The 11,462-nt window shown below is 37.0% G+C and overlaps 1 non-coding gene across 1 annotated transcript; it reads left to right on the forward strand.

The window, feature by feature from the left end:
* Positions 1 to 11,059: 11,059 nt before the first annotated feature.
* On the forward strand, positions 11,060 to 11,166 carry LOC118490929. The gene has a single exon (XR_004890154.1). It is a non-coding gene; the product is annotated as a small nucleolar RNA R71 (small nucleolar RNA).
* The last annotated feature ends 296 nt before the right edge of the window (positions 11,167 to 11,462 follow it).

Here is an 11,462-nt window from a genome sequence, read left to right on the forward strand (position 1 = left end):
AAGCAGGGTGTACAACCTTGACTGTATGAGACATCAACAAAGCTTAATGTACAACCTCTAATGCAACGAAATGTTGCAAATTAGAGTATATATAAATTTGTTTTAAAAATAGGGTTTAACTATTCATTTTTCTTATTAAACAAAAAAATGTAGGGGCTATTTTGTTAAAAAAAACAATTACAGTACACCATTCAACAACAACGAAAATAATAAGGGTACTATTTTCACACCCCTATTTCCTTATTTTCACATCCCTAGGTGCGTATAAAATGTTCTTGCACAGAAATAGATACAATGGAATGTTTTTTTTACATGTATACGGGCCGTAGAACATTATACGAGTAATATAATGTTATACGATCAAATGTATACGGACCGTATAACATTATACGAACATTATATATGACTACCCTAAAAGCTTATCTCACATGGTGTATACGAGCAGTATAAGGTTATACGGCTCATAAACACCATGTGAGAATAAGCTTTTACTATGTGTGATTATTAGGACCCAATAATAATAATAACAATAATAATAATAGAAAACTGAAAAAGAAAAAGAAAGCAAAAACAATTGCAGTACGATTTACAACAAACAAAAACAATGCAAAGAAAGTACGATTTACAACAAAATAATAAAGCAATGCAAGTACGATTTACACCTGCAAAGTTTGGTTCAAAGTTTCGACCTACTACTCTCCAGTATGCTAACTTTAATTTAATGCACTTCTTGGATAAGTTCAATTTAATACCATAAAAAAATTCGTAAAACAATACTTTTAAAACTTGTAATCTGTTACAAAATTTTAAAAAATCTTCAAAAACGAAAGTTAAAAGAATTACGTTTAGTGTTTTGAGTTTGTTTATGAAGGGTTAAGGGAAGGGATTGCAAAAATTTATGGCAAGCGCTCAAGATTTTTCATAGCGGTATAACACTAAAAAAACTTTAAGGTAGCGTTCGTTTCATGGAATGGAATGGAATTGGGAAGCTTTTCTTTGTAAAATTGATCTTGGTTTGGGGGAGGGAGGAATTTGAAATCCAATGAATTTCTTTAATCAATGAAATTTGTGACTATTTCAACATTCCATTCCATTCCTTCATTAGAGTGAAGGATTTCTAAGGAATGTTGAAATAGTCACAAATTTCATTAGAGTGAAGGATTTCAAATTCCTCCCTCCCCCAACCAAGATCAATTTTACAAAGAAAAACTTCCTAATTCCATTCCATTCCATGAAAATGCTACCTAAGAGGAGGACAAATTATAACAATTAAGAACAACAAATTAATCAAACATAAAACTAAGCTAATACAAGATGTCTAACACAGAATGTTAAAACTTAGAAAAAAATTAAGTGTTGCATGCAATTTCTTCTTCCATTAATTCCACGTCACCACAAACATGCTAGTTTCCTTACGTTACTATGCACCTACGTATTCCGGTTTATTTTTTATTGTTGTTGCCTTCGAGTTAGTAGTTGTGTATATTGGGTTAAGAGTATTCACATTGGATCTTTCATCTTTATCTAATAAAATAACACTAAAAAACACATATTTCTCTAAAAAAAATTATTCCTCGAAAACCACTCACATCCAACTCTCTATCTTTATCTCTATCATACTCACAAACACTTATTTTTTTAGTTTTTTTCTTTCCTATGTGAGCCTCTATATGTAGAGGTATACTTAAGTTTCTATATATTTTTCTCTATTTTAGAGATTTCAATGTAGTACTGTTTTTATTGTTTTCTCTTTTTTCATTTAAATATTATATAGAATGCGTGTATATAAAGACTCCAATGTGAATACTCTAAGTTAATGGTCTTATGTATGTTTCTCTTTGGTTGTAACTTGTAAGCCTATTTATAGGCAAGCATGTTTTATCTTTTGATTACGAATGAATATATGAACAACGTGTTGGGAATTTTATAAATAATATTATATTATGAGATAATATAATGATTATTTAATAATTAAGCCAAGATAAATGAGAGATCTTGTGCATTAAGTTTGTGTGTTGGAACCATAAATATGTGGGAAATTGAGCTTGTCCCACATAGGTGGAGAGATAAATCTTTTGGGGATTTATAATTAGAATTCTCTACAAGAATGTATTCTTGTATGACAACTCACACCCAGTGGTAGCCAGGAGGGTGCGAAGCACCCGACCCGTGCCCGGGCCCGGGACCGGGACGAGGGCGATGGGCGCAATGTGGCGCTTTGATGCGTCTTGGTTCGTGTGACTTGAGCAAGTAGTCTGGTGACTGTTTAGATTTCTACTGGTTAAGGTGAATTAAGTTCTCACTGAATATGAGACTTAATTTTTATTGAATTCAGTATTCAATATGACCATCATTGTCATTGAATTCGTTATTGAATTTTGTATTCAATATAACATTTCAGTTAGAATTCTAAATAGGAATATATACAAGTTGTGTGCTTGGTCTAAGACACACTGAAAATTACACATTCGTATGGTTCATAGCACCCACGGAGAATTTCCTAACTTCGAATCCCTGAGAACTCTTGTTTCAGGTATTTTTTCAGGTGCTATGCTAATCCCGGCAGTACAATCTGCTTAGGCTGTTGTACCCTGGGAAACAGACGGGTTCACCTGGGTGGCCCGAAAATCTGTTTTAAGGGAAGCGTGATCTTCACGTGCCTCAGTCACCATTGGTTTTCGTTTTATTCCTTATTTTTCCTTGTAATCTGTTCTTAGTTTAATTTAAATTTCTTGTATGGTCATTTCTTTCAGTTTACTTCTGTTCTTCTTTATGTATCGTAATCAGAATGTTTATTAATAAAATTTGTTATTTTATTTATTTTGTGAACGGTCTCCTACACAACGTAAGTGTATGGTCTCATCAAAAGTTCACAACAAGATGTCAACCAACAATTAACCAAAGTAACCATCAAAAATTAACAAATTATTAAGGTATTAAGCAATAATAAACAAAAGCAAACAAATTAATAGAACAAGAAATTGAACTAACCTGAGGTAGAAGAGTCGAAGGCTCGAACAATTGAGTCCAAGAGGTTCGTCGTTCAACTCACTTCCGTGTTTTAGCCCTAGATTTTTACTTTAGTAAGTTTTAGTATATAATTCTTTTAAGAAATTGGGGCCGGGGCCCTATTATTTACTTGGGCCACCCTGCCTACATGGATGACACATTGTCACCCCTATATAATTTTTTACCGGTCAACAATTCATTATAGAATTAGTAGATGTATAAAAAGAATTACGCTAACTCATTTTAGTCACTCTGTACTTTATTTAAAATCATCAGCTGTGTGATAACTCTCTACTTTTTGTAGCATAGAAATTATTATTATTACTATTAGTATCTATTATTAGTATCTATTAATTTACAAATTGAATGAACAGTGTTCATTATTCATATATATTATTAATTTACAAATTGAAGTAGAACTTATAATGATATTTTTATATATTTATATAAGTTTAAATTTGATTTTTAGTGTTAACTTTTTAACAAAAACCGCATCTATGTTTATTTTTTTAACATTACAAGTTATTTGCCTATGCGATGTGGTGGTACGTTACCGTTTGCATTAGATCGGTGTCAGTTCGGTTCGTTATAGTACCAGTGCGATACATACACTTGGTATAGAAATCAACACATGTTTTACATGACAAAAAACGATAAAAACGAACACCGAATTGTCACCGATATTGTTTGTATGACACTATGACACCGACCTGTTCAGAGTGTCACGATACTGGTAATGTTATTCATTTATCGTCATAGAGAGGGTGGTATAAATGAAAATTTTTTCAAAAATGAAATTTTTTTCAAAAATGAAAATCATAAAAATAAATGCATTTACCTGTATCGATGTTCGGTATGGTACGGTTGCACTACGATGTCAGTTTATCGTTAGAAAAAACAATATAAAGAAACTCTTGTACCGAAAATGATGTTTTTCGGTACGGTATGGTACCGATATGGTGTCAATTTACCGAAAGGAAAACAATTAAAAATATATACTGGTACCAATACAGATGTTGCTCAGTTGGTTTCAGTTCGGTTTGGTATGATAGCGGCACATCATTTGTTATCAATAAAATTTATATCGCAATATTAAAAAGATAAATAAACATAGAATGCAAACCAACCGAACCGATATTAACTGAACAACATCTGTAGCGGTATCGCTATTCATTTTTATTGTTTTCAATCAATAAAAGGCCTTCCATTTCGATTACAGTAGGCTATTGTGGGTACCAATACCGTAATGAAACGAATAGATACCGATCGAGTTCCCGCCGCAAAGCGCGGAGGGAATCTTACTAGTTTGTATAGTAAAGATTTTATGGCATGGGACGATTTATATAAAAGAATGGGGTGTACCAGCTAGCACCATTTTGCCACATGCCCACATACAAACACATTATGATCCGGAGACGTAATTTGGGTTTCGAAATATTGAGAATTCGATAAATGAACGTCTAACGACACTGATCCGGAGACGTAATTTGGGTTTCTTATGGATAGTGACGGATCTAGCACAAAAATTAGAGGTATCCCATTTTTTTTAAATCAGGAGTATCATTTGTATAAAAGCGGAAAAAATACAAAATTTTAAACTACGTAGACGGAGTTGAGGGGTATTTTTATACTACGAATACAGGATTGAGCCGTAGCCCGTGCCACCCCTACTAACACATTACCTCCGCCACTACTTATAGGTCTTAATAATAACCCTTCGGGTGAGTTTGGGCATAAGCAAATATGTGCGAAAGTGTCTACACAGTTACACTTAGACTTTATCAAAATGCATAAACAATCCAATACATGCATGCATACGTTATACTTGATTCGTTGATCTGGGTTTGTTCATTTTTTGATAAACTTGTCATTAACTTCGTACGAGCCTACCCTTAACATGTATAGCGCTATAGGAGTAACGCACCGCCCGTGAACGTGAGGTCATGTTAAGTCTTTAATCATTGAGTTAAACCTTGAGTTGACTTGAATATTCACATGCCAGTTTAATGTTAATCTTGATAATTTAGTTGGCCATGTGGATTTGTTTTAAAACTTTATACTTATGCTATATGTTAAACTTGTATACGCGCCAATACTTTTGTATTGAACCATGTATTTTTGACATATTGCATGATGATGATGATATTAAAATGGGCGTTGCGAAGATGGTTTAGATACACACTTAGAAATCTTTAGATCATGTTGTTGTATCAAATTTTGAACTATGTCGTATTGTAACTTGTTTTGTTGTATTTGAATCAACTTGACTATTTGTATCAATGAAATGAAATCAGTTTATTCAAATTATTGTCGCTTTTAGTGTTATGTTGTAATGAGCAATCTCGTTTTCGTCTCACTCCGATGTTTCCGCCATCGGTTGGGGTGTGACAGTAAATTCCTAGAATATTTTTGCAATTCGATTATTATATGGTAAAAAGTTTTTACGTAACCGACTAGCCACGACATTGCACGTTTGTATAATGCACATGAAGCTTAATAGGGCCTTCCAAGGATGCCTTGTAGCATCGCTGTACACATATCATTTGGGCAATGTGTCTCACGAGTTTAAGATGCTAATTTTCGAGAGCTGATCACAAATACCCTTTGATCATGCTTGAAGTGGTTATGTGAAATGATTTATGGTTTTGACATGTATACTTTGGTGTTGCTAGTTCGAACAACGACCTCAATGTTTTCTATCAACCCCCCATTATTCACGAATGAAGTGCATAGAATTGTCCCAAGGTATCCATTTTAGGTTAATGGCGACAATACAAATAGTCAGACGTGGCTACTATCTTATTGATGAGATTTTCCTGACTTGGTATGTTTTTGTGAAACCTTTTGCATGGCCAACCGAAGAGAAAGAAAAAAATTTCAAGAAGGTGCAAGAGTCTTTGAGAAAATATGTGGAGTGAGCGTTTGGTGTTTTTCAATCAAAATGAAGTATACTTAATCGACAGGGACACACATTAAAGCACGAGAAAGTAAGGAATGCGACATATGTTAGTGTCATATTGCACAACATGGTTTTAAAGGATGACGGGAATGAAATATCACCAGATTACGTAATGAACCCTCCGAGCGATGCAGTCATTGCTTATGATATCATAGTGGATTTGTGGAATCAAGACACATTTGTCCGACCAGGCACGGCCCGTGCTGAGCTCTGCAGAAGCTGAAAAACTAAAAAAATCCTAAAAATTAAAAAGAAAAATAAAAAATATGATTAGGCCGTTGATTCCTAACTTTCTTAAAATCCTTGTGTCCCCGGTAATGGCGCCAAAAACTTGATGCGTGTGTAGTGTAATATATTTTTAATGTATAATTAAGCCCTTTTTACACCTTTAGCCAAGTTTTAAATTTATAAAACACGATATTCACTAACACTAAACACACATATGGGAAAGTGCACCCATCGTGGACGTAGTATAGTGTTGGTAAGATACCGAGGTCGTCCAAGGACACAAGAGCTTTTAATACCGGTTTATCCTCAACGTCTAATCAAATCAAAAAGTGAGAAAAATGTTTTTAAACTAAGAAAATAAAAACTAACTAAATGCTGAAAAATAAAATAAAAATAAAAACAGATAGACAAGATGAATCACTTGGATCCGACTCGTGTATTAGTATAACCTTTGATTATTTTCGCACTTTTGCACTTGTTTAAGAGATTATCTTAGTTATTGTAGTAGGCCCCTCTTTTGAAGGCGACGTTACCCTCAACCCAGTAGTTTGAGTCAGCAAGGATACAATCCTAAAGGGTTGGATTATTGGAAGATAATGAATTAAGTTATTAATGCAAATTATGGTAGGCTCCGCTTTTGGCGGTGACGTTACCCTCGGCTAAGTAGTCTGAGTCAGCAGGGATACAGTCCTAAATAGCCGGGTTATAGTATTAATAGTAGTTAACTTATGAGGGGGTCAAAGAGTTTGGATCCCCGCCATCCAATACCTATGAGCATTGAAGGAGATCCTACTAAATTTGACCCAGGTCCCAAGCAGGACCTCTAAACGCTGAACAAGGGCAAGACCCTTACCAAACCGTTCCCTTAACCCCCGACCAGGTAGCCAACATACCTCCATATAGACCGTGGAGATATGAATGGTGAAAATCTTTTATTTTATATAGACAGGCCAAGACACCACGGACAAACGATAAGGAAAGATCACCTTCAACATAAGCAACTAGTTATTAAAGTCATTAATACAAAACCAAATAAAAAGTGCAAAAGATTAAAAATAAAAAGTATTATACTAAACACTTGTCTTCACCAAGTGATGTAAGAGACTTAGGCAAACATGGCCTTGATTGTCAAGAACTCTTACTATCAATCTTGGATCCCGAGACGACTCACACACTCTACGATGGACAATGGATGATGGTGGTGGATGATGGTGTTATGGTGGTGGTGGGTGGTGGATGAAGTGTGAGAGAGGTGGTGTGCCAAGGGATGAGATGGAATGAAACCAAGCACTCCTATTTATAGGCTGAACAGAAGGCTGGGCACGGCCCCGTGTCCGTTGGACACGCCCCCGTGCCATTCTGACACTCTCTCTCCTCATTAATTGTAATTCGCAATTACAATTAATGCGCCTGCTGTACTTTCACCACGCCCCCGTGCTCACTGGACACGGCCCCGTGGTGGGCAATAGAAGCTTCTACAAGTTTGTCTTTTCTGCTTCTTCTTGGGCACGGCCCCGTGCTGGCTGAGCACGGGGCGTGTTCAGGCTTCTGTTTTCTCTTCTTTGCTTTGGAGGATGCCGTTGAGGGTTCGGGCAGTCTACTTTTATTCCTTTTCTTGTATTTATGCTAGAATTAGTTGTCTTTTTGCTTCTTTTGTGAATTTGAGCTCATTTCATCCTGAAAATACGAAAGGAAGACAAACACACTCTTTTTCCAACATTAGTACTTAAAAAGGGTTAGTTTTATGCCTTAATTGATGTAATTTATATGTTACATTTTACACACACCAAATACCCCCACACTTGAACTTTTGCTTGTCCTCAAGCAAAACTCTTTTAAATGTGGCTTTCACTCCCAAATGGAATGGGTAGAAGAGAAGGTTTTTGGCTTGTCATAGAGTGTCGGGAATCCAAGATCTTTTTGGGTTTTATTTTTATTTATTTACAATTCTATTCGTTATGATTTATTTAGAACGTTTCATAGGATAAATTACTTATTTGGGCATAACATGCCTTTTTTTAAAATTCCATTTATATAGCTTTGTTTGTTTTTAACTTCATCATCATTTTTTTTAGTTTTTTTAGTCACATAAAAGAACGAGCTTGCGAAAAACCGAGCTTGTTACTAAAATAAAGGGTGAAAAATAAAAAGGGTTTTTTGGTGGGTAAAAAGGTTTTAGGGTAATGAAATGAAAGATTTAGGCTCAAAGGGGTTAACTAGGGGGATTTTGGGTAGGTGGTAAAAAAAATGAAAAATAATGGTGTAGAAAGAAAAATGGTTAGTCCTAATGCCTCCATCATTTACTTACTTGGGTTTAAGTTGGTAAGGACCAGGAATGAATCGTCGTGGCAAGTTCTAGAGTTGTAAGAACCAAGCGGCTATTCACACAAGAAACGAAAAATAAGCATTTAGTCTAAAGATGTAATTTTGTATGCTCAATAAAGGCTCGAAACTCACTTTTGTGGGAATGGGTTTTTTTATGTGATCAAGTATATATAATCGAATTTTAACTAGACTTGTTATGCTGTTTCATAATTTTCTTATGTTGGTTCTTGTTATCACGACGCTCTCGGTTGTAAATTTCATAAAATATAACCTTATTAATCTTGTGATTCCTAACTTAAACTTTAGACAAGTAAAAAAATGAAAAAATTTTGAAAAAATTTGGGGTGTTTATAGAGTTTTGTGTAAGGCTTGTTGTTAGGACTTGCAAAATTTCAAAGTGTTAGCTTCCCCCCCCCCACACTTAAATTACACATTGTCCTCAGTGTGTCCCAAAAATAAATTTTTAGGTTGATTGGATGTGTAACGTGGTGTTAAAAAGCAAAGATTTATGTTACTGGCAGTCTGGACACGGCCCCGTGTTCAGGTGCCAGTAACAAAAATTAAAGAAATGAGACAGAAGCCTGGACACGGGGGCATGTCTGGTGAACACGGCACGTGTCCAGTTACCTGAACTGGGCGTTTTTCTGCAGGTGGCTCAGCACGGGGCCGTGTTGGTTGAGCACGGCCCGTGTTGAGCCTTCTGTGATGGAGATTTGTGTCGGGTTGCTCCGTTCGTTGTGCATGGGGCCATTTTTCTCGTTCCCTTTTTCATCCATTACCACTACGAGTGTGTTTTATTCCTGCAAATTAAAACTAAAAGATTAAACTAAACTAAGGATAGTTCCGCGGAATGCCTCCGTGGTGCGCCACGTTTATAAGGGTCCTTGGCTAGACCCAATGCGAGGTTATATGTTTTCTGAGTGGGATGCTTGGCGTCCCATGTTACACCGTCGGAGAGCAGCATCCAAGCTCGAATCAATAACATTCATGTAGTTGACCGGGTTGTCGTCCTCTATTATCTTCCCAACTCCGAATTTTACTTCATCATCCCCATACCTCAAGGTGAGTGTTTAGTCATTCATATCTACCACCGCTTGGGCGGTGGCAAGAAAGGGTCTTCCTAGTATGAGGGGGACCTCAGTGTCTTCCTCCATATCGAGTATGACAAAGTCGGCTGGATAGACGAATCTGCTTACCTTTACCAAGACGTTTTTGATGACACCTTGTGGATATTTGACGGAGCGATCAGCGAGTTGTATGCTCATTTTTGTAGGACTCGTGGTTCCCAAGCCGAGTCTTTTAAACATTGATGAGGGCATGAGGTTAATGCTAGCCCCAAGGTCGGCTAGGGCATTACGAACGGGGGATTCCCCTATTGAGCAGGGAATCGTGAAGCTTCCGGGATCGATTTTCTTTTGGGGAAGTTTATTGAGTACGAGGGCAGAGCATTCTTCGCCTAAATTGACTAATTGCAAATTTTCAATTTTCTTTTTATGCGTAAGGAAGTCCCTCATGAATTTAGAGTATTTGGGCATTCGGGTTAGGACCTCGATAAAAGGAATATTGACATGCAATTGCTTTAATAGACTTTCGAACTTTGCGAATTGCTCATTGGTCTTTTGACGAATTAACCTACCGGGGTACGGAACTCGAGGAGCTTTGGTAGGCTATGGTGACGGAGGGGAGTTCTTCTCCTGCAGTGGTGTGGGTACTGTTTCTTCTGTTGGCGGCGGCGCTTCTGCAGGCCCTACGGTGCGGTTTCGTAGCATGATGAGGTGAACTTGCGCTTTTGGGTTTGTTTCGGTATTGCTAGGTAATGCGCCTTGCGGTCTCTCGGCAAAATTTTGAGCTATTTGATTTAATTGTTTTTCTATGTTTTGAATACTAGCTTGTTGATTTCTAAAATTTGATTCTAATTGTAGAAATCTTTCCGAGTTTTTCTTTTCAGTGTCGGAGATGAGGCGAGATACAGTATCTTCAAGCCTTTCTCGTCCACTTTGTTGTTGTGTGAAATTTTGTGACTCATTTCTTGGTTGTTGAAAGTTTGTTCGTTGGGTTTGTTGGTTACTACTATTGCCGGGTTCTCTCCAACCAAGGTTTGGGTGGTTTCGCCATCCTTGGTTGTAAGTTCCCGTTGGGGGACCCGACGGCCTAGGTCTATTATCAATGTAGTTTACCATTTCTTGTTGATCGTCCGTCTCTTTCATACAACTCCAATTTTCATGTGACCCACCACACCCTTCACAAGCCATAACCGAGACTGTTTTTGTCATTTCCAATTTTTTTATTTTTGAAGAAAGGGCCTCGATTTGGGCTTGTAAAGAAGTGCTTTCATCGACCTTATGGGCGCCTGGGGCAATAGATTTATTCCCCCGGGGGGTGTGCCATTGAAAATTGGTTTGAGCAATTTCCTCAATTTGATTATATATTTCGTGCGGGCGTCGATTACCTAAAAGTCCCCCGGAGCTAGAATCAAGTGTCTGCCTTGTGTGTGGCAACAATCCATTATAGAAAGTGGATACTTGTTGCCATATCGCAAGGCCGTGATGTGGACACTTGCGTAATAACTCCTTGAACCTTTCCCAAGTTTCATATAAGGATTCCCCGTCCTCTTATGAATATGTATTAATTTCAGTCATTAATTTAGCAGTTTTAGCGGGAGGGAAATACTTATATAGAAATTTTTGGGCTAGTTCATCCCAGGTGTTTACCGATCCAGCTGGGAGGGCGTTGAGCCAAGCTTTCGCTCGGTCTTTCAGTGAGAAAGGAAACATACGGAGGCGGATGGCGTCATTTGATGCTCCATTGATCCGAAAGGTATCACATATTTCTAAGAAATTAGTGATATGTAGATGGGGATCCTCGTCCGCAAGCCCATGGAAGGTTGCGGAGTTTTGGAGCATTTGTATCAAATGCGGCCGAAGTTCGAAGTTATTAGCTT

Source organism: Helianthus annuus, chromosome 3, assembly GCF_002127325.2.
Source record: "Helianthus annuus cultivar XRQ/B chromosome 3, HanXRQr2.0-SUNRISE, whole genome shotgun sequence".
NCBI classification, from domain to species: Eukaryota; Viridiplantae; Streptophyta; class Magnoliopsida; order Asterales; family Asteraceae; genus Helianthus; species Helianthus annuus.